The 20372-nt window shown below is 47.2% G+C and overlaps 1 protein-coding gene across 5 annotated transcripts in view; it reads right to left on the bottom strand.

Annotated features, from left to right (window-relative positions):
* FOXN3 (forkhead box N3) overlaps window positions 1-20372 on the bottom strand; it is a 406233-nt gene that overhangs the window by 237644 nt on the left and 148217 nt on the right. The window contains exon 1 of one of the 5 annotated variants that reach the window (XM_068541810.1): window positions 3629-3733. The exons of 3 other annotated variants lie outside the window; for them this stretch is intronic. The gene's annotated coding sequence lies outside the window, so the exon portion shown is untranslated. Of the gene's footprint in view, window positions 1-3029; window positions 3072-3628; window positions 3734-20372 lie in introns of those variants that run through there. One more of the 5 variants, XM_068541819.1, reaches the window with a different exon arrangement.

Genomic DNA, 20372 nt, shown 5'->3' with positions numbered 1-20372 from the left:
TACCACTTACGAACATCCCCTCACGGCTCCCACACTGAGCGACGTTAACCCACATTCCACCACACAGAGATGCCCGATTAACAGCAGTAAATTCGGTCTACCACGCACATAGCGCAATGACCTGTTACCCCTTAAGTACAAGCCAGGAAATGTTCACAGCACCTTTAATGTGCACATGCCAAGAAAAGAAAGGGAGGGGGAGGGGTGGATTGGGAGTTTGGGATTAGCAGATGCAAACTATGATATATAGAATGGATAAGCCTACTGTATAGCACAGGGAACTGTATTCAATATCTTATGATAAACCGCAATGGAAAAGAATACAAAAAAGAATATATATACGTATAAAATCACTTTGCTGTACACCAGAAACTAACACAACATTGTAAATCAACTATACTTCAATCAAAAAAAAAAAAGAATGGGAAACCCCACAATGCCTTCTTCCTGATCTATGAAGACTCCCACTGTGACCCTGGAAAAATCAGTTATTTCCTGCTGCCTCAGTTTACCTATTATACATGAATATGTACAAAATTCTTTCGAGCCGCACAATAAACACCACAAAATAAGTGCAACCACAGCCCATGTCACTTTGGGTGACAGGTCTCACTGTTTATCTTTCTCAAAAAAAAAAAAAAGGACATACCTATAAGTTTAAGGCCAGTTGGTTCAGATTAAGTTCAGCTCTTTCCACACCAAGACCGCTGCAACTGACTAGGAATCAAAACTATGGCTATGATGGGCATCAATTTGGTAGTGTTTTATTTGATTTTTTTTTTCTTTCTTTCACCACAAGTCATGACCTAAAACTGCAACTTTAACAACACTTGGCAAGTCTAAAGAGTGATGCCAAGGAATTCTGTGGATTCAAACTGGAGGAGGAAGTACATTTAATCTCTTTGGGACACTACAATCTGAACAAAAAAGTGAGTAACGTCAGACACCACACAAATACATGGGAATGTGAAGATAAGCCATTAACTGAAGTTAAAATCGGTGAAAAAAGTCAGGAGAGCAACCAAGAGCTTCAAGACAGGAAGGCAAATCCAACAAAAACTGCTACAGAATTCTACTCTACCCCTCCCCCATTGTTATCAATGACCTAGAACAGGGAGTAAAATATCTGATGAGGAAAGACAATGGGGGAGGTGACAAGTCCACAAACAGAATGACCCCGACAGATACAAGGCACATTCAACCCTTGAGCACTCAATGTGAGATGGAAAGAACAGTCAGATAACGAAAGAGGTCTCCCACTCTCCGTCTACAGTGCTCAGACAATGCGCTTGGGGTCTGTTTTATCCTCCACCCCACTCCTGAGTAAGAAGATCAAGCAGTCTATCTAGAAAAAAGAATGAACACATCAAGAGCAAAGACATGATCATTCTAAGGCTCGAAATGCCCACTGATAACATGCCTAAAATAACTGCCACTTCAGCTAGGGAAGCTCTAGAATGAGATTCTAGAAAGCATAATGTGGGGCACTAAACAGCTAGTCAAAGGTGCCTGAGAATGGTAGCAGACCCCCTCCCCAAAAGTGGACAAACAGAACCTACAGACCAAAGGCCTGAGGCGGGGGGAGCTCTCTGGAGCTGCTGGTAGATGTCCAACGCTAAGGAGAGAAAACATCCACAGAGACCAAAGTCCCATGGAAGCAGGGCAGTTCAGATACCTACCTCGGGTTCATCCACAGGGAATATTTTTTCATCAAAAAAGGAGGCTAACCTGAGTAGTACAGGACACATTTTAAAGAATAATCTAGTATCTTAAATTTGGGGGTAAGACAGAGACCAGCCTGATTCTCCTTTTACCTTCTTTACAAACAAATCAAAATTAGGCTTGTCTCTCTCAAAGTTTCCATGTACCCCCATCAAAAAACCTAATTTTCTGATAACCAGGAATATCCACATGGTCGAGTACAAAAGAGAACAACGACCCAGCCACTGAAGTCAACTTCAGCTCCAGAGGAAAGTTTTATGTCTCCTGAGCTTCCAAACAGGAAAATTATATCATGGCTGACAGTAAAGTAATTTAATTGCACTGTTGCTATGACAACATGCTGCTCTCTTTCTTTTTAATTTGCTTATTTGTCAGTAGCTTCCCAAAGGAACCAACACGCTATTCTCCACGTTTTCTTTTGTTTTAAACAAACATTGCCAGCAATATGGTTTTATTAGAAAAACAGCACTGTCAAGAAAAGAGGGTTACCGGGGCCCAGCACCCTTGGATCATTTGTCTGCTTTGTGTTTCTGTGCCCCCCATGTTCTCCAACTGTTAACTGCATCCCTATAAATCCCGCATTTTATAGCAACGGTATCAAGAGCTGCTGATCCCTACAGTTCCATTTTAAAAAACAGTTCCCAGAAACCACAGCTGAGGAGTTTTCCTTATTGTACTCTAACTGCATAATTCACCAAATCTTTTTTTCCTCCTATTTTAGAGGGGGGGGGAAAAAAAAAGAATCCGGATCATGTGAGTCTGCAGTTAAGCAAACATTTTTAATCTGCTGCCAGTAAGGTTGCTCCACCGGATCCGCAAATAGTTATTCACTAGTGACCTCCTTAACAATTTTTCGGTTTGCTATTGGTTACGTTCCCCACACGCACACCCTCTTCTTGTTTTTTTATGACTTGCTGTGTTTTCTTATCTTTTTTTCTTTTTTAACGGAGAAAATGCAGCAGGAAAGCTAGTTTCTTGCCCACTACCAGAGGGCTCCAAATAACTGACAAAGACATTACTGGCCCAGCTCTGAACAGATGTTCAATGTGAACTTTAAAAAGTTGAGAAATCCTCTCCAAGCCGAGCAGGGCAGTTGAGAGTTTGGGGTGGGGGGGGGGGGGAACCCCCCCTCTGCGCGCGCGCACGCACGCACGCGCTCCCCTCCCGTCTACTGTACTTGTCAAAAACATTTCAAGGGGACCTGCGGGAGCGGCGATTGGCTGCGTCCCGCGTCAATCAGCGGCGTTGCCAGGCAACGGGAAAACTGCTCTTCTCCCCGTATACAGGGCAATTGGGAGCTCGCATACCTTCACTGCCGGTCAGATGTCATAAACCTTTTATTGGCCGCACCGCGGCGAGCCTTAAAAACACGTCAATAAAAGCCCGCCGTCCCCCAACTTCTCCAGGACCCAAGGAGGGTTTCAAAGAGGGCCGGGGTGAGGAGGAGTCAAGCCTCTAGAGTCTCCGGAGACTCTCTCTGCCGGTGCCAAGCCTGCACAGTTTGGGGAGGGGGGGGGGGGAATCTTTGTTAGGAGGCTGTCTGTCGTCTTGGGGTCTCCCCTTGATCGGCACCCCCTGCCCCGGCCCGGAACGGCGGGGATCCAGTCCTTCGCGGACAATACTAACTCTGTTCCTTTAGGGCGGCTTTTCGGAAATCGAGGCACCGGGAAACAGCCCGCACGTCGGGGCAGGAAACTCTTCGGACTGGGCAACTTCCCCGCTCGGGGGCTCCCGTCTCCCCGCCCGGCCAGGCCCCCCAATCCCGGGCCCGCTCACCCAGGAACTGCGGACTCCCCGGTCTGTCGAGAGCGGCGAGGTCGCCTCCTGGACAGCCTCGAACGACTGCCCCCGCCCCGAGTCACCCCAGTCCCATTCGGGCGCGGGCGGGAGCGGGGAGCAAACTCACCTGGCCGGAGCGGGGCGCGGGGACGCGGGGGCGCCGCTGCCCTTCAGCGGGAGCCGACAAACTTTCGCAGGCGCCCAGCGGGCATCGCTTGGTGGCCCGGCTAAGGACGCGCGGACGCGGCGCGGCGAGCCCGGGGCGGCGGGCGGCAGGGGCGCGGGGGTCGCGGCGCGGCATGGGACCTGCGGCGTCCGCCGGGCGCGCCGCGCGTCCTCCCGCCGGCCCCGCCGCTCTCCCCGCCCCGTCCCGCCTCCCGCTCGCCTCCGCCGCGGCGCGTCGGGCCGGGGCGCGCCGAGCGGCGAGAAATTGTTTCCACTGCAAACAAAAAAAGGCGACACATGACCAGGCAGGAGGAGGGGAAGCGCGGGGAGGGAGGGGAGCGGAGGGGAGGGACGGAGCGGAGGGGGCGGAGGGAGAGGGAGAGAGGGAAAACGTGGGCCGGGCCGCCAGCGGCCTGGGGCGCGGGGCGCGGACCCGCCGGGGCGGCCCTTGCCGGAGCTCCCCGCGCCACGATCGGCCCTGCTACCCGCGCCCGGGCGCTCCCGAGGCGCAGCCGGAGCCGAGACCCGGCTGGGCCGCGCGGACTCGCTTCCCGCGGCCTCGCGGAGCGGGGGTGGCCGGCGCGGGCTCTGCGACCCCGGGCAGCCGCGACCGTGATCGGCGGGTCTGGTGGGGCGGGCGGCGCGCGGCCTGTCCCTTCCCCGGGCTCTGGCCACGCGGGCCGGCGGGCGCTGCGCCTCTGGCAACGTGTCGCCGGAACGCTGCTACCCATCCGCATGCCTTACATGGCTCGAAAGTAAAAATAAAAAGAATTACGATGCGGGCGAGGCTTGCGAGGGGGAGAAGAGATTCCACTTCTCCCCAACTACGGCGTCCTGGCGGGACTCCCGGGGCCATCCCCAGCCCTCCTCCAGCTGCCACCTCGTGCCCCGGGAGGAAAGGCACAAAGGCACCGCAGCCTCCCGCCCAGGTGGCTGCGCCTCTCGTCTGTCCGCCGGCGCGTGTCTGCCGGGGAGGGAGGGTGGCCATTACAGATTACAGAGCAAGAGGCCCGTCCTGAAGGCCAAACCGTGGGGCCTCCAGTGGGTTGTGCTCAACGCCCCAGCCGACCTCTAGGCCTCCAGCGAAAACAACCCTCGTGTCTTTCATATTTAGAGCTTTCAAGAACCCCACCGACGACTCGCAGGGCCACCACTCCAAGTCTTTAGGCGCCTCCAAAGATGGGCCACCCGCTGCTGAAGCCACACCAAGCAGCAGCCTTTGGAGAGGATGAAAGGAGAGTCCAACAGGACACCCTGGTGGTGACATAAATAAAAATATGATTGCACACCATGCCCAGATAACCAAATCAGTGGGTTCCTGCACAGAAGAGAATCCCAGGTCATTCTGCCGGCCACCACCTGAGCCAGAGGACCGGCCCTTTTGAGCTCTCTGAAAACCGCAGGGAAACCAGTGAGAAGGCCCGGAGTGATCTCCCTCAGAAACCGCTCCAGGTTGCAGTACCTTGTAACCTAGCCAAAGGGGGGAAAAAATCCCACCGGGCTTCTGAGTTTTTTTATTTTCCAAAAATAAGGTAAACCCCAATCAATCTGAGAGTCGTTCCACTTCACAAAGCTCCAAGATGGTGGGTGGTAAGTTTTCAGCAGGGCACTCACCACAGGCCTTATTACTTACCAGTGCCAAGGCAAATCCCACCCACCTGGGAGATGATTCAGAGGTGAAGGCCCAGGGGCAGCCTGAGGTCATCCAGCCCCACCCCTTTAATTACTGAACACTTGACCTACCCCAAGTCGCTAAGCAAAAAGCGTGAAGCAAGAGGGACAAACGAGATATATCTGAAGTCCTGAGTTGGAGTTTCTAAAGGTCAGAGGTGGTAACAAAGCCAGGACAGGAGCTCAGCCTAATGCAGATACCTCCATCTGCCTATCAGATGAGGCTGGTGAATCTCTCATCAAAGGAACCAAGGCCAGAGACCTTTGCTGGCTTGGGGAGGAAGAAATAGTCCTCTTCCGTCCTCCCCTTCAACTGCCAGGTCCCAAGCCTCCCCACCCGACCACACTCACACCGTAGGTGGAAATCTCTATGTTAAGTAGAGGTGGCAGGTATGTTGACCCCTTGTCCTTTCCTTCTTCCTCAGAGCTCAAAAGGACGGGATGTAAGCACGTGATTACTGTACAAGGACTGTGTCTAAAGCAGCCATCCTATGTGAACAGAAACTTAAAGACGCAGCAAGCTTTGGGCCGGAAGCAGCCCCTAAGCAGAGGGGGGTGGAGTAAGGTGAGGTAAGCTGCCTTTCATGAGCTCACCTCTCTTTCCCTCTGCGGCTTTTGGTTTCTTCCATTCTCATACATATTTCTTAATTTCTCTCTCCCGTTACCAATGCAGCAAGAGTTGTGAGAAAGTATCATCAGCCTGAAGAGGAAGTGGTGGACCAGCCCTGCCTGATGTGGAGAGCAGGGTACACGTGGTTGCCTGTCTGTCTGAAATGGGGAATCCAGACCTTTGCTAAAAGCCAAAAGAAGGCTTAGGGTGGCCTTTCCACCTCATAAGTCCATAGACTTCTGTCTCTGGGACCTGCTCCCTGACAAAGGGGGGCAGGAGCCAAAGTCGCTTAGCCACAGACTCATTCTCAATTCCCCTCTTGAACTTTCAGGAAGTACCCTTCCTTGTGCCTTAGAGCCGGAGAAGCCTCAAAGAAACAAGTGGAACTGTTTAAATCATCGTTTTACAAACACGTTTGACAGCAGAATCCTAGGTGTGCTCTAAAACTCACTTTGGGCAACACCTATTTCCTGACTGGGGACTTGATGGGACCTTTCCGCAGCCCCGTCTGGGCCTGGGCTGAGAGTACTTGTATCTGGGAGCGGGAGGACGCAGATTCTAGCCCAGTCAGTCTGCAGTCAGCATGGGACCCCAGGTTCCTCCTCTGTGGAGAGGACTGGCCCTCGCCATGGTGTTTTGTGCTTTCTTCTCCAACATGCTTCTCTGCCCTGGAACATTAAAGCCCCTCCCCCATCACTGGTTATTTAGCCAACATGATTATTTATGAACAGTTCAGTGTAAAGCCCCGCGACCCCTCTCGAGGCCAGTGATGGCAGTGAGAGAGGGCTGCAGGTGAGAAGACCTGAGGGACTTTCAAATACGAGGAGGAATCTGAGGCAGGCCTGGAAAGACGGGCTTCTGAACAGGATCCTTCACATTGACTCCAGGGAAAAGGACACCCAAGTGGGAACTTGGGTCAAGCCTGGGACACGAAGCACAGCTGGACTGCGTGGAACTGGGGCGTCATGAGGCGGTTTTCCTCTCCATCCATCTCTTTCCCTCTGAGACCAAGTTGTCTTTCCTACCTCCCTCTATATGTCTGTCCACTCTCCTGCCTGAAGGCTGGCTTCCTCTACTCATATATCACAACACATGGCTGCCAGCAGCAAAGGACCTTCTGATTGCCAGCACCCACCACCTTCAGACTGCCTCAGCCTTCCGCTACACAGTTCAGATTCCCAGGGAAATAATCTGATTGGCTTGGCCTAATTCAGAAAACTCTTCCCTTCTCCCCTCCTAACAGCAGGAGGCATAGTAGAACCATCTGGTACAACAGGACTGGGGAGGGGAAGGGAGGTGACTTTGGAAGGAGAATAATAAACATAGGTCCATAGAAACGGGGAAGGGACATTCTAGACCTGAGCTTCTCAATTGGGGATACCTGGGAAGCCACACCTAATAGATCAGAATCTCCTAGGACAGGTCCCAGGCATATGCACTTTGAGAAAGCGCCACAGCACAAACTGCTTTTCCAGGCAGGACACATGAATGGCGCGTACAGATTTATCAACTATGACTTGACTGTATTAGAAGATGCATTCAGGACTTCCCTGGTGGCGCAGTGGTTAAGAATCTGCCTGCCAATGCGGGGGACACGGGTTCGAGCCGTGGTCCGGGAGGATCCCACATGCCACGGAGCAACGAAGCCCGTGCACCACAACTACTGAGCCTGCGCTCTAGAGCCCACGAGCCACAACTGTTGAGCCCGTGCACCACAACTACTGAAGCCCGTGCGCCTAGAGCACATGCTCCGCAGAGAGAAGCCACCACAATGAGAAGCCCACGCACCGCAACGAAGAGTAGTAGCCCCCGCTCGCCGCAACTAGAGAAAGCCTGCACGCGCAGCAACGAAGACCCAAGGCAGCCAAAAATTAATTAATTAATCAATTTAAAAAAAGAAGATGCATTCATTCCTTGAACAAATATACTGAGGCCCACCAAGTACATGACGTTATTAGGTTCCAGGGATGCCAAGTTTTTGTTCCTTATGGAGCATGCGTATTAGTGGGTAAGCGAGGAAACATCCTATCACAAAACTTCCTGAATGCTAAGGTAAGCAGTTTATGTACAGTAATCAGAGGGGAAGAGGAACTCATTGAGTATTTTTGGATCCAGAAGTTGTTCTATCAGAAATATGCTTTAAAAAAAAGAATAGCTTGCCTCTAGTAGATAAGTCCTAGAGCCCTAATACACAGTACAGTGATTATAGACAACAAAACTGTATTATAAGCATTAAACTTGCTAAGTGACTAGATCTTGATTATTCCCAATACCAGAAGAAATGATAATTATGTGACACAATAGAGGTATTAGCTAATGCTATAGCGGCGATAATATTTCAGTATAAATGTATCAAATCAGTATGCTGTACACCTTAAACTCACACAGTGTTATATGTCAAATATATCTCAATTTTAAAAAAGAAGAAGAATGGGATCCTGGATCCAAGGGAAAGAAGGAAATGGAAGACCAAAAGTAGACAGAACCAATCAGAAGACACCACAGTACATACAAAAAGAAACAAAGATTCTCATATTTATCATATATGATAATCATACATGATAAAATCATGTCATTTATCATATCATCATATTTTATCACATTCTTAACATATTCTTTAATAAGAAAAAAATGTTACAATAGTAAAATAGTGTTTCCCTCTGCGGGGTAGAGTTATGGGGTAATTTTTTTGCCTGCTTCTCTCCTACTTGTCTGTATTTTCCAAATTTTCTACAATGAGCACCCAACACATTTATAACGTTTGAACAATAAAAGGGGGGTTCCATTAGAGCAGCGGTTCTCAAACCCGAATGTGCATCAGAATCACCTGTAGGGCTTACGCGAACTCAGCTTGCTGGCCGCCACCCCCAGAGTGTCTGATTCCGTAGGTCTGAGCTGGGGCCTGAGAGTTTGCGTCTCTAAGCAGCTCCTAGGTGATGCTGCTGCTGGTCCAGGGACCACATTTTGGGACCCACTGAAGTAGAAAGTAGTCAGTGAGACTGGAAAAAATGAATGCGCGAGAGGCTGCAAAGGAAGAACCAAGAGAATCTATCCAGTGACTGGATATGAGAAGACAAGAGATTATGTTCAAAGACACCTCCTTAATTGTTGGTTGACTAAGTCTCTCTGAGATAACATGTGAGAATGCTGTTCACAGTAGCCAAATAAGTCCTCACTTCCTTCCCTCCTTTGCAGAAGGAGGAGACACCCAGGACCACAGCTGGAAGACCCTCCATCTCTTGGTGAGTTTCAAAGGCTCGTTCAAGCATCCTTCGGGCTTTCCAGTCATGCCCTCTTGGGGTTTTCCTCTTGTGCGTCCTTGGTGTGTACCTGACAGGTTCTGAAGGGTGGTGCCTGGGGAAAGGCTTATTAGAACTCCTCCAGCAGGGACTAGAGCCAGGAGGCTTATATGAAGAGGGAAGGAGGGCTGTGGAGTAAGGGGAAAGTACAGCTGAACCCGTGGAGGGACATTCATTAGCTCAGGTGCCCTAGCCAAAGCCGAGCCCATCAAGTCGCCTGCTGGAAGCGAAATGGAAAATATAGAACCTGTCAACTCCTCTTCGAGCATAAACAAAAGTGTGAGCTGATGATCCAGAATCCAGATTTAGTCAATTCAGTCAGTCAAAAAGTACTTATTAAGCATCTAGCTATACCATGCCCAGTACCGTGTGGAGGGCACTGGGAAGGAACCGGGAGAAATAAAAGATGTGGCACTTGCCCTCAAGGATGTGGAAGATTCAGTGAGCATTTATGAAGCAACCACAAATAAACACACACGCAGAGCCTAATACCAAGACCAGAGCTGATATAGCTTAGTGGCCTGGGACTACGTTCGTATTCTCACTTCACCACATACTAACTGGGTAACCTTAATCAAGGTACTTAGCGTCTTTCTCTCTACCTAGTTTCCTCATCTTTATTTTTTTTTTATTTTTTTAAACATTTTTTTATTTTTTTTAATTTTTTTAAATTTATTTATTTATGGCTGTGTTGGGTCTTCGCTTCTGTGCGAGGGCTTTCTCTAGTTGTGGCAAGCGGGGGCCACTCTTCATCGCGCTGCGCGGGCCTCTCACTATCGCGGCCTCTCTTGTTGCGGAGCACGGGCTCCAGACACGCAGGCTCAGTAATTGTGGCTCACGGGCCCAGTTGCTCCGCGGCATGCGGGATCTTCCCAGACCAGGGCTCGAACCTGTGTCCCCTGCATTGGCAGGCAGATTCTCAACCACTGCGCCACCAGGGAAGCCCCTTTATTTTTTTTTAATAAATTTATTTATTTATTTGTTTGTTTGTTTTTTGGCTGCGTTGGGTCACGGGCTTTCTCTAGTTGCTGCCAGCGGGGGCTACTCTTTGTTGTGGTGCGCGGGCTTCTCATTGCGGTGGCTTTTCTTGTTGCTGTGCATGGGCTCTAGGTGCACGGGCTTCAGTACTTGTGGCTCGTGGGCTCTAGAGCGCAGGCTCAGTAGCAGTGGCGCACGGGCTTAGTTGCTCCACGGCATGTGGTATCTCCCCGGACCAGGGCTCGAACCCGTGTCCCCTGCATTGGCAGGCAGATTCTCAGCCACTGCGCCACCAGGGAAACCCCTAGTTTCCTCATCTTAAAAAAGAAGGGGGAAAGATGGAGGATACAGCAAGACCCACTTCGTAGGGTTGTGATAAAGATTAAATGAATGAATATCCGTAAAACACATGTAACAGTGCCCTGACACTTAGGGCTATTTTTGTTAAGTAAATAAATCATAAGGAAAATAATGACATATTTGACTACAAAACAATTTAAACTTTGTGTGTAAGACCAGAGGTCATAAATCAAGTTCAGAGACAAAAAAAAAACAAGGAAGTATTTGTCATACATACGAAAAAGGGTTAATATTTTAAATCTATAACTCTTACAACTCAATGAGAAAATTATCACCCTAATGAGAAATGGGGCAAATTCACAAAAGGAGAAACACAAATGGCAATATACCCATGAAAAGATGCTCAACCTCAGTAAAAAAAAAAAAAAAGAAGCAAAGAAATCCCAGAAATGCCAATTCAAGCAATTGTGATATCTCATTTCATCCATCAGATTGGCACAGACTTAAAAAGAATAACCACACCAATATTGGTGTGGGTATAAAAAGAATAACCACACCAATATTGGTGTGGGTATCGGAGGAACGTGACTTGGTATAACTATTTAAGAGGGCGGTCTGGTGAACTGAATTAAAACTTAAGCGAGCCTGGTCATTGACTCTAAATTTCCAGCTTCTAGGAATTTATCCTAAGGAGATGCCAAAGCAAGACAGTAAACTTCCCCACCAGAATGCCTACCCCCATGAGATAATAAGCCCCATAAAACCAGGATCCATACCTATTTTATTCAGCAGTGTACACAAGCAAAGTTACTCCAGTGTCTGACACACACAGAAGACACTCAGTCAATATGTATTGAGTGAAAGCACTGAAATATGCAACAGTGTTTTCAGCTGGATGTTTGTTGGGACATTGTTTTTTAAAATCGTGGTACCTTGGAAACTGCCAAAATAAGAGGCTAGAGGCATGTTATTAAATTAAATGGGCCACAGTTACCCATGTTCCCTTTGTTCCCTTCTACTTGCATTTTCCAGTCGTTTTAAGTGAAGCTTTCCCTTTTCTGAATCACTTTCACATTCTCATACACTGTATGTGTGAAACAATTTGCAAACATTTCATAAAGTAAGAGTTTGGGGGAAAATAGATATGTTGGCAAAACTTCTCACCAAATTGAAGCATTTTGTGATCTTTTCAATCAGAAGGGACAAAATGATCGCTTTCTGAAAAGGCTGGTGCTCCAAGCTAACAAGAGAATTGCTAAGTATAACAAACGTTATACCCTGCATAATGGGGTCTATTGTCTGGTTGTGGGAAAGCTTTCAACTTACTGGTTTTGAGTATCAGACGTTTTCTACAAACTCTTATGCAGGTTCAAAGATGAGGGAAAATACTCTTGAAGTAAGAATTTGTGGGGAAGGGGGAACATTTACTCTCCGTTTCCGGATGGATCTTCTATGACAACTTATGCTTCTAAGGGACCAAATGTGGTTGCATCTTTTTGGTTGTTGTTTTTTTAAATCTGACAGAAAAATCTGTGCCCAGCTGAGGCACACTCTGCATGGCCAGAACTACTCCTGCTTCTCCTGCCCTCCCAGGGATACTCCCTACAGTCAAAAGCTTGTCCTAAAGGAGGCTGCCCCTCTGAGTACTTGGATGCCATTTATCTGCAGTCAATTCTTATTATTCAGTCAAACACTGAATTAGCAAATATTGAACCACTGCTCCTAGAGGAAATCTAGGGTTAGGTTCCTGTGAGCCACTGGTCACAACATTTTCATTAACTGATCAATACATTACCTTATTTTCTCCGATTCCGTTTAAAGATACCTGATTTAATATATATTGTTGATTCATTAACATTGAACTCATGGCCACCAGCACTACAACTCATGTCTGAACAAAGCTTATCGAACACAGGAAAAGCTTGTCTTTTCTCCACACGGCAATCACAATCTTCTGGCACTTAGGAACACAAGACAGCACTTCAGCACTTGTGATTGGGTGCCATTTTAAACAGCAAAATCGCCAACAAAAAGCACACCAAAAAAGTGACACTAAAGAGACATTTAAAATGACGCTTGTTTACAGTATGAAAGCTGAAACAAAAAGGCGGAGAGTTGCTTTGTCTCAGCTGGGAAGGTGTGTGTTGGATTACTCATATTTGTTGCCACTCTGCACATGTCCACGAATGACCATGAAAGCACCACAAGTATTGATTTTATGATTACAAATAAACTTTAGCAAGTAGGAGAATTTGCAAATATGGAACCCGTGAAGAATGAAATCGATTGTATTTAATTGGCCACTTATTCAGTGCCAGTGAGTGTTCTAAGACTTTGCAAATATTCACTGTTTCAGCCTCACATTAACCATGTGAGGTAGATACTGTTATTATGGCCATCTTATAAATGAGGAGCCTGAGGCACAGAGAGGTTTAGCCACCTGCCCAAGGTCACACAGCTGGTAAGTGATGGGGCTGGGATTTGAACCCACACAGTTTGGCTCCAGAGTTTAGAGCCGTGTTCCTACCAAGGGAAGCTTCAGATCAATCCAGAGCACTTGGTTTTGTCTTAAAGAACCTCTTAGAGGTCAAGGATGTAAAAGGCCAGAAGCAGTGGGGGTCAAGAAAGGAAAAATTGTGACCAGGAGGTAGAAGGAAAAAAGGGACTTTTAAGCTGAATGAAAAGGGACTACTTTCAAAAAGACAAAGTTCAGCTTCTATTTCATAATCAACATGGTATGGTGTACCTTTGTAATAAAAAATAAATCAGCTAGCTACTGAGTGTCAAACTGACTAAGAGCCTTGAGAGGCAAGGACCCCGTCTTACACTTCTCTTCTGCTCATAGCATGTGGAATTAGTGGTAATCAAAAAACTCAATCACTTAACAGGAAAAAAAATGCTCTTTTTTATTCCTCTCTCAAACTGGTATCTAATAACTCTACAGATCAGTGAAAGAAAAGTAGAATCATCAACCTTTGCCTCCTCCAACGTTTTTAAGAGCATTTATTGTTTTCCCCTCTTCAGCAAGTACACCAAGTACCACAGTCTCATGGGTCTCGGTGACTATGTCTGCCAAAGTCTTAACCGTGCCAAGAAATAACTTCTCTCATTTTACTTTTTCGGAGGGATGTGAAAGAAAACAATCAATTCTTCTCCTTCAGATTGTCTTTTTAAAACAAAGTAAAAGCTCCGAATTTGGTGAACTCTCTGGGAAACATTACATAGATTAAAAATGTTATCAACGTATTTCCCTGCTGTACAAAGTTCTTTTATGAAGATAAGCAAGTTAATTTGTTACAACAGCCAAACCTGAAGTCCCTTCTCCTCTACTGGGTAGTGCAATTCACCCAACACTTTCAGTTTTTAAACCCTGACTCCTTCCAAAAATAGCATCTCTTGTGCCTTCAATATTGTGATTCAGATGCAAGCAAAACGTGCCCATAAAGCGTGAGGCATGAGTGCCTGTGAGTGCCCCATCACTAAGGGGTGGAGGCTGGGAAGGAAGTGGCTAACTGGATTGCTGTCTTTCTGTGGGTGCGATCGACAGCACCTCGTTTCTCTGTACTCAAAGACATGTGACTCTGGCTCCAAAGATTTGGCCCCTAAACAACCAGGCATTTCTTCTAGAGAGGAATACTGAGCATCTTTCCTCCTTGCCTCGGGGCCAGCTGTCTGACAATATGGATCCCAGAAGGGGGTGCTGCCCACATTGGTGATGGCAGCCATTAGTGCCTGTTGCTCACAGCTAATGTCAAAGAGACCTCAGCACGGGGGTGCAGGCGGTTGGCTGAGACTCCCCGGGCAAGCATCCATGCACCAGCAGCGCCACAGAGGCGACCCGAGGGCCAAGGTGGGCATGCCACAGAGTCCTGGACTTCCAGATGGAGTCCAGTCCCAGAGAGTGGACGTCAGAGCTCTCCGGAGGCTGCCCAGGCCAAGTTCAAAGGGAGGGATGAGCGTCATGACATCCGTTCCAAAGCAATCCCACCTGCTATTGGCATGCCCAGGCTCATCTCCCCCTCATACCAGCCCCCAAGGCAAGTCTCCAAGGGCACAGTAAGGAGGCAGCTGCAACCATTTGCTTTCTCTTAATGATCTGAACTGGGAAGACGTAGAGATGGGGAAGAAGTAATGGCCATTCCCAGTGATGTGGACCCTCCAGTTGGCTGGGCTCCCGCAAGGTCGTCTTGTCGATCTCTTTGTAGGAAAAACGTGGTTCTCTTTGGCCTTGGGAATCTGGCCGGGCAGCTTTGCTGGAATAAGTGTCTTCATCCACAGACACCCGGGCCACACGGATGCTGAGGACTGGAACTGATGCAGACCTACTCGGGGACAGCCGGCTCCCTCCGAACTCCAGCGACGTCTCCTTGCCTGCAACGCCTGCCGCCATGGGACGGCCCGGCTCAGCCGCTCAACGAGGACTCCCTCGCTTGCTGCTGTGGAAGAACCTGAATATCAAACCATGCACCAAGGGGGTCCTACACAGGAGTTGCTAGAAAAAAAAAGCTCACTCCATCTACTTCATTCTTGCTGGCAGACGCAACTAAAAGATCATTTTTAACCCCCGAAAAACTCATTTAAACTTGGGGTGCAAAAGGCATCTGAAATGTGAGAGTCCCTGGGCCGGCACAGGAGGAGAAGGAGAAGGTTTCAAGGAAACACAAAAGCAACGCAGACCTAAATGGGTGAGCAGGCTGCCTGATAACAGGCAGCCAACTGCCAAACTGTCATTTTGCTCGGCGGCTGAACAGAAGGCTCGAGTAATGACAACCACAAAACTCATTTAAAGTCTGAAAAGGTGACTAATGAGCTCATTCATGCTGCCTATAAATTATTCACTACAACACTGATCCCACTCAAGACAAACAGTAAAGTAAACTTTAAACACAGACACCGCTGGCCTCCAAAGGAGAACGAGTTATGTCTGTAAAACTTTTCACAATGAGGGATACTTGTCTCTCCCTCCGTCCATTGTCACATTCATTCTTCTGTTTACTTTTTTTACTGCCTTTAATCAAGTTTAAGCAGACACAGCTGCTAGACATTTATTTCTCTGTTGAGTTTTTTCCATTAGTTATTACGAGCAATCATGATGCTCTAAAAATAGCAGCAAATTATATTCTCTCGAAATTGAAGGCTGACCTTAAAATGAAGCCCAGGTCTTCGGAAATAATATTCATATGCACATGCTGGGTGAGTGACAGCCCTGCACAAAGGCGAAACAAAAGTGCATTTTCCACTCTTTGAGAGGTTTGCAACTCGCTTCCAAATTTCCTTAGGTTCTAGTGGAAACCGGTTGCTTTAACATCTAACAAGACAGAACCTGCTTCCAATGGTCATGTTTTGGTTGAGATTTTCATGAAAACTCACCATCTTAACAGAATAAAAGGGGAAATGTCTCATTTAGGCTGTTCAGCACAGATAAACCCAGCCGCAGGTTTGTTGGAAATCCACCACATTGCTGCAGACTGCTTTCAGTTTCCTGTTTAATATTAAATAAAGAATTTTAGCTCTTCTGTTTTTACAAACTGTGCTGTTTGCAACTACTGTCGCCACTGAAAGCATTGTGACTGTGGAGAAGTAGTCCTATGTTTTTCAAACCTTTTTTAAATCTTAGTATCTATTTCCAAGACGTAGTAAGAGTTAAAGAGTTAAAAATAGTCCTCAAATAAGTACTTACATTAGTTCTTGGTCAGATCGCTGAACATTATGTATTTTTAAACTGCTTTGAATACTTTGAACAGGAGCCACAGAAAAGCCACAGAAAACACTCATAGTCAAATACCGCCAGATGGAGGGTCTGCATAACCAAAAGTGAAAGCAGAAAGGTCTGAGGCTGAGTCGTGCCCTGTACACACCTCAAGATTACAGGAAAAAAATGAATGATTCCCCGGTCTTGGGCAGGGGAACCTTGCATATAACGTATGAGAAATAACACATGGAAGGCCAATTCAGACCAGGGCTTGAACTTCAACGTGAGACCGGGCCAAGCTCTATCTCCATTTAAGGAAAATCTTTCACATTGTTTTCAGTTTCTTGCACATGAACTAAAGACTTGTCCAGCCATTTCTGTTGTCTGAAATGCAATGCAAGTTTTTCTTTTAAAAGAAAGAGGAGTCCTGCAATATTTATAGCAAAGTACTTTGCCACCTACCGACAGCAATCTGGTGGTTCTTCACGTGTTCGCATGTTTTTTACCCAAGTTTCTGTATCGAGTAAGAAGCCATTCTTTCGGTCCTCTGTGCAAAAGAGTTCTTGCAGATTTGTTGCTGTTGTTGTTTGAATCAAACACGTAAAAACCCAATTCCATCCAAAGAAACTGAGACGTCTAAAATGGCATCCCGTTGAAGTCTCAGCTTCTCTACCACTCTTCGGAGACTAACTAGATTTCTGTCACCTCTCTGTGGAAGGGTGGGGACAAAATATTGCTTTGAAACCGAGCCACAGGGGGCTCTTCCCTAGTACCATGTCTGACAGGCAGAGTTTGCCTCTTCCTTCATTGGTGGGAAACCTGGCTTGTCCAGAGACCACCCTAACACCACCTTACTCCTAACTGTCCTGAGGAGGACCAAAGGGAATGTCAATTTTGCCTGAGGCTGTTCAAGGCACCTAAATAACAAAAGCCAAAACAATGAACACCAAGTACCCAATTACTGCAATCCAAAAAATTATACAGCATACAAAACAACAAAAGCTCTCCAGTGTTCCCTACGTGCCAGGCACCACGCCAAGAGCTTTACCTGCATTATTTATTTTATCCTTCCATTATCCTTCCCAGGTAGGGGCTGTCATCCTCTTTTACAGATGAGGACACTGAGGCTTAAAGAAGTTAAGTTATGGGGCTTCCCTGGTGGCGCAGTGGTTGAGAATCTGCCTGCTAATGCAGGGGACACGGGTTTGAGCCCTGGTCTGGGAAGATCCCACATGCCGCGGAGCAGCTGGGCCCGTGAGCCACAACTGCTGAGCCTGCGCATCTGGAGCCTGTGCCCCGCGGCGGGAGGGGCCGCGATAGTGAGAGGCCCGCGCACCACGATGAAGAGTGGCCCCCGCTTGCCGCAACTAGAGAAAGCCCTCGCACGAAACGAAGACCCCACACAGCCAAAAAATAAATAAATAAATAAAGTAGCTATTAAAAAAAAAAAAAAAAAAAAAGAAGTTAAGTTATGGGAGTTCCCTGGTGGCCTAGTGGTTAGGATTCCAGGCTTTCACTGCCATGACCGGGGTTCAGTCTCTGGTCGGGGAACTGAGATCCCACAAGCTGCGTGGCATGGCAAAAATAAAATACAATAAAAGTTGTTTGCTGGTGGTCAGTAATTGGCACTAAGAGGTGAAATGAAAAGTTAAGACCCCAAGTCTCTTCGGTCTGCAGAGCCCATCCTCTTAAGCACCGCACTCTCCTATCTATTTATACTATCCAAGATCTCATTTCCACGATCACAGAATGTAACTTGCTGCTTGCAGTCTACCTCTTGGGCTTCTTCGTCGGAGGTTTTTGGGTTTCTTTGATTTGGTTCTTGCGTAGCATCTTTCAAATGGACCACTAAACATCACACACCCTTTCTACTTCTGCAGGCTCAGCTCTTGATGCTCACGTAGAAATGAACATCATTCAATGAATGACAAATGTATCTACAAAACGCCGTAAGACGCAGGGTAATGGCCACATACCAGCACTGAGCTCCTGCCTGAATTATAAAACACAAAGATTTTTGGAACAAAAAAAAAAACAACCTCATGACAGTTGACAACTCCAGAGGCCAGGCCTGAATCTCCAAACCTGTCCCTACCTCCCATCTGGATGGACCCGCAGAAGGAACAAGCAGCTATGAAGGTGCCCATGAGGCAACTCATAAAACAATCTACTCTCTCTCCAGTCCTCATCGTTCCCTCCCCCAATCCAACAAATGACCTACCACCACAGGGATAAAGATCTTATGGCTTCACTTCAGGCTAATGCTTCCAAGGCACAGACATTTGACTAGCAACCATTTTCTAATTATTTCTCTTTCACTTTGCACACAAAGTTAGGTGGTAATTGTCTGCCGGTTTAGAAACACCACCGACCACCACACCAGAACGAATTTCCAAAAGCTATATTGCAGGGAATTAGGTTAAGGCACAGATCAACCTTTGCCAACTCTACACATATGTTCAAAAATGAGCCAACCACAATAAAAATATACTGACTGTACTACTAATCAGATTAACTTTTCCCCGTAGATCCTGGACATGAGGGTAAAACTCTCCGACTGAGGCAGCCCTGGGCCCAACAGGTCCTCAGAGTCTACACATAGCTCTGTACACTGGGAATGGAGGAAACAGGCCCCCATAGCTCACTGCCATCTCCAGCACCCATGCCACCCTCACGTCCACGGCACTCCCAATTGGATTTTGGTACCAAGGCCCAGGAGTTCATTCCCTCAGGAACCACCCTCAGATGCTTCCTTGAAAGCTTTCCTGGTGCCACTACTGGGATCTCATATCCAGACTGGCCAAAGGCTCCATAAAAAGTGGATGAAGTAGAAAGCTGAGGTCTGTGGTTTCATTCTTGAGAAGCCCTCAACTAACCACAGGGATCTGATTCCACTGCCATTTAGAGTCACTCTCTGGCTTCTGGCAACACCAGCTCCCTCTGAATCCAAATTAAACCTCTCTCAGCTTCTTTGTGATACCAGCTTCCTAGCAGAGCCTCCAATGGTTATGGTAAGAAAAATAAGCCGGGCCCAGACCTTCCCGGATCTCCTGTGAACGAACATCCAAGTTACGTTTGCTGTGAACAAAATATGCTTTACTAAGTCAAAGCAGGCTTTCTATGCTGTTTTCCGGGGCTCCTCCCTCACATCCTCCACTGCTCATTTTACTAGATCAAAATCTGCAACTCACGGGTAGGAGGAAAGTTACTAAGGCTGACTGCCCTGACTTATCAAAACAGAGCTATTTGTTTCCTAATTACACCCTTAGCTCTACAGCACTGGCCAAAAAAGGTTTGTTCATTCATTACAAAAAACAATTAATAAAAATAAAATCATAAAGCTTACCCTTAGGAAGGACTTCACTCATGGATTCGGAAAAGCCCCTAATTTAATGGGACAACTGAGGCCCGGAGAAGTGAAGTGACTTAGGGCCACATGTCAGAACGCACACTGGTAGTTTCCTCTCCGGTGTCTATTCTTCTCTCCCTTCTCAACAGCACCCAATTCCCCAGCCTGGTGGTTTGGGCAGGATTGATCCCATCATCAGCTCCAGGGGCAGTGGACTGGTGTGGAAGAACAGGCAGGTCCAGCCAGGACTCAGTGGATGGGCCAACACATTTCCTGTCTTGTTTGGACACTGAGCTGGATTTTCTGTCATTTGTAACCCAAAGCATCCCAACACATCCCCCATGCAGAGTTAGTGGCAGATGTCACTTCTTGACTCCCTGTCCACGGATGTTTCTGCTGGAGTAAAGTCTTTATTACAAAATACAGAAAACTAATCTAAAAAAAAAAAAAAAAAATACAAATGGGGGACTTCCCTGGCGGTCCAGTGGTTAAGACTCTGCACTTCCGATGTAGGGCACATAGGTTCGATCCCTGGTAAGAGAACTAAGATTCCACATGCTGCAGAGGGCAGCCAAAAAAAATAAAAATAAAAAAAAATACAAATGAACTTATTTACAAAACAGAAATAGACCCACAGGCAAAAAAACCCCCCAAACATAGTTACCAAAGTGGAAAGGAAGGGAGGGGAGGGATAAATTAGGAGTTCGGGATTAACGTATACACACTACTATATATAAAGTAGATAACCAACAAGGACCTACTGTATAGCACAGGAAACTATACTCAATATACTTATACCTTATAGGT

The sequence above is a fragment of the Eschrichtius robustus genome, chromosome 1, assembly GCF_028021215.1.
Source record: "Eschrichtius robustus isolate mEscRob2 chromosome 1, mEscRob2.pri, whole genome shotgun sequence".
Lineage (NCBI taxonomy): Eukaryota > Metazoa > Chordata > Mammalia > Artiodactyla > Eschrichtiidae > Eschrichtius > Eschrichtius robustus.
This window is presented reverse-complemented; position numbering and strand designations above follow the sequence as displayed.